Below are 3784 nucleotides of genomic sequence, written 5' to 3' on the forward strand. Positions count from 1 at the left end.
CTATGTCATGAAACACAAATAGCTAACATGTGGAAATGTTAATATAACAGGAAAAATTGGATCTACGCGTTAGTTTTGCACTTGAAAAACAAGAGAAGAAAATCCCATGTCACTGTAATATATGATCTCTTTTACTGACATTTAAAGAAACAGGAAAATTTAACACTGTGTTATTTAATATGTAATCAATATGTATCAATATGTAATCAATGTTATTTAATATGTAAACAATATGTAATCAATTTCTTAGCCTCATTTTAGAGATTTTTTTTCAGTATATGGAACAGAATTAGATTTAAGGACAATTCTTAGTAATTCTATTAATGTATAAAATCATCTAATATTTCCTTACTACCACACTTTGGTTGGTTGCTGTTGCTTACTTTCAAAAATTTACCATAGCTTGTATATAGGGGTGTGTGTGTGTGTGTGTGTGTGTGTGTGTGTTTAGTCTGAAATATTGGGCCCCACGATCGTTGTTCATGAAAAAACATTTTTTTAAGTTTATTTGAGACAGAGTGAGAGTGTGAAAAGGGAGAGGCAGAGAGAGAAGGAGCAGTGAGCACATCCCAAGCAGCCTCCGCGCTGTCAGTGTGGGCCTTGAGCTCATGAAGTGTGAGATCGTGATCTAAACCAAAATCAAGTGTTGGACGTTTAAGTGACAGAGCCCCCCAGATGCCCCAAAAAACATCTTTTTACTAGAAATGTAAAAGTTGTTCAATGTAAGATTGTTCAACTTTTTATAATGTATTTTATTGATGAAGAATTTCAAATACGTCTTTGTATTTAAAAGTCATCATCTTGAAAAGTTAATTTCAAAAATTAATTAATGCTAAATATATTTTATTTCATTTTAATAAAAATCTAGAGTCACCCCCGCTCAGCCTTGTTGCGGATTTTGAGCCGGACTTAGTCCCTGCTCACCGTGGTCTGTACTGCTTACAGTTCTTCTCCTTGAAGATGCCTGAGGAAGTGCACCATGGAGAGGAGGAGGTGGAGACATTTGCCCTCCAGGCAGAAATTGCCCAACTCATGTCCCTCATCATCAATACCTTTTATTCCAACAAGGAAATTTTCCTTCGGGAGTTGATCAGTAACGCTTCTGATGCCTTGGACAAGATTCGGTATGAGAGCCTGACAGACCCTTCCAAGTTGGACAGTGGTAAAGAGCTCGAAATTGACATCATCCCCAACCCCCAGGAACGCACTCTGACTCTAGTGGACACCGGCATTGGCATGACCAAAGCTGATCTCATAAATAATTTGGGAACCATTGCCAAGTCGGGCACTAAAGCATTCATGGAGGCTCTCCAGGCTGGTGCAGACATTTCCATGATTGGACAATTTGGTGTTGGCTTTTATTCTGCTTATCTGGTGGCAGAGAAAGTGGTTGTTATCACAAAGCACAACGATGATGAGCAGTATGCCTGGGAGTCTTCTGCTGGGGGCTCCTTCACTGTACGTGCAGACCATGGTGAGCCCATTGGCCGGGGCACCAAAGTGATCCTCCATCTTAAAGAAGACCAGACAGAATACTTAGAGGAGAGACGTGTCAAAGAAGTGGTGAAGAAGCACTCACAGTTCATAGGCTATCCCATTACTCTTTATCTGGAGAAGGAACGAGAGAAAGAAATCAGTGATGATGAGGCAGAGGAGGAGAAAGGTGAGAAAGAAGAGGAAGATAAAGATGATGAGGAGAAGCCCAAGATTGAAGATGTGGGCTCAGATGAGGAGGATGATAGTGGGAAGGAAAAGAAGAAGAAAACAAAGAAGATTAAGGAGAAATACATTGATCAGGAAGAACTGAACAAGACCAAGCCATTTGGACCAGAAACCCTGACGACATCACCCAGGAGGAATATGGAGAGTTTTACAAGAGCCTTATGAATGACTGGGAGGACCACTTGGCAGTCAAGCACTTCTCTGTGGAAGGTCAGCTGGAATTCAGGGCATTGCTGTTCATCCCCCGTCGGGCTCCTTTTGACCTTTTTGAGAACAAGAAGAAAAAGAACAACATCAAGCTCTATGTCCGCCGTGTGTTTATCATGGACATCTGTGATGAGTTGATACCGGAGTATCTCAATTTCATCCGTGGTGTGGTGGACTCTGAGGACTTGCCCCTAAACATCTCCCGAGAAATGCTCCAGCAGAGCAAAATCTTGAAGGTCATTCGCAAAAACATCGTAAAGAAGTGCCTTGAGCTCTTCTCTGAACTGGCAGAAGACAAGCAGAACTATAAGAAATTCTATGAGGCATTCTCTAAAAACTTGAAGCTTGGAATCCATGAGGACTCCACTAATCGGCGTCGTCTTTCTGAGCTGCTGCGTTATCACACCTCCCAGTCTGGAGATGAGATGACTTCTCTTTCGGAGTATGTCTCTCGCATGAAGGAGACCCAGAAGTCCATCTATTACATCACTGGCGAGAGCAAAGAGCAGGTTGCCAACTCCACTTTTGTGGAGCGGGTGCGGAAGCGGGGCTTCGAGGTAGTGTATATGACTGAGCCTATCGATGAGTACTGCATGCAGCAGCTCAAGGAGTTTGACGGGAAGAGTCTCGTCTCTGTTACCAAGGAGGGCCTGGAGCTACCTGAGGATGAAGAGGAGAAAAAGAAAATGGAAGAGAGCAAGGCCAAGTTTGAGAACCTCTGCAAACTTATGAAAGAAATACTGGATAAGAAGGTTGAGAAGGTGACCATCTCAAACAGGCTAGTGTCTTCACCCTGCTGTATTGTGACGAGCACCTACGGCTGGACGGCCAACATGGAGCGGATCATGAAAGCCCAGGCACTTCGGGACAACTCTACAATGGGTTATATGATGGCCAAAAAGCACCTGGAGATTAATCCTGACCACCCCATTGTGGAGACACTACGGCAGAAGGCAGAGGCGGACAAGAATGACAAGGCTGTCAAGGACCTGGTGGTGCTCCTGTTTGAAACTGCACTGCTCTCTTCTGGCTTCTCACTGGAGGATCCCCAGACCCACTTCAACCGAATTTACCGCATGATCAAGCTAGGCCTGGGTATTGACGAAGACGAAGTAACTGCAGAGGAACCCAGTGCTGCTGTTCCTGATGAGATCCCTCCCCTTGAGGGTGATGAGGGTGCGTCCCGCATGGAAGAAGTAGATTAGTTTCTACCTGCAGACCTGTGCCCTCTGTATAGTGTCCCCATGGCTTCCCAGCAGCCCTGAGTGGCCTCAGTTCACCTGGTTCCTTCTGCTGATGTCTAGTGTTTTGTTTTTTTTTCCCCCTCCTGTCTTTGTCTGAGGCAGGATACAAGGGCCTCAGGCCTATCCCTTCCTATATTTGATGAGGGGTTTGGATGTGTACTGTGGTTTTTTGTTTATTTTGTTCTGAAGTTAAAGTATGCAAAATAAAGAAAATACAGTTTTATACAAAAAAAAATCTAATACGATTATTTGAGATTGATTCCATAAATTAAAAAAATCACCTTTATAACTTATTTAAAGAAAACTTATTTTTTTTCAGACTCAAAAAAATTTGTAGCTGATGGATAATTTTTGGTAGTAGGAAGAGCTGAAGATAGCAGTTATAAAATCATGTTGGAGTGCCTGAGTGGTTCAGTCACTTAAGTATCTGACTTTTGGTTTTAGCTCAGATCATGATCTCACAGTTTGTGGGTTCGAGCCCCGCATCAAGCTCTGCACTGGTGGCTGGCACAAGCTTGCTTGTGATTCTCTCTCTCTCTCTCTCTCTTCCCCTCTCTCATTCTCTCTCTCTCAAAATAAATAAACAAAAAAATTATTAAAATCATATTAAT

The 3784-nt window shown here is 42.8% G+C and overlaps 1 pseudogene; it reads left to right on the top strand.

Annotated features, from left to right (window-relative positions):
- The first annotated feature begins 945 nt into the window (after positions 1 to 945).
- On the top strand, positions 946 to 3408 carry LOC131483743 (heat shock protein HSP 90-beta-like; annotated as a pseudogene).
- Positions 3409 to 3784: the final 376 nt, after the last annotated feature.

This window comes from Neofelis nebulosa, chromosome 1 (genome assembly GCF_028018385.1).
Source record: "Neofelis nebulosa isolate mNeoNeb1 chromosome 1, mNeoNeb1.pri, whole genome shotgun sequence".
Classification (NCBI taxonomy): domain Eukaryota; kingdom Metazoa; phylum Chordata; class Mammalia; order Carnivora; family Felidae; genus Neofelis; species Neofelis nebulosa.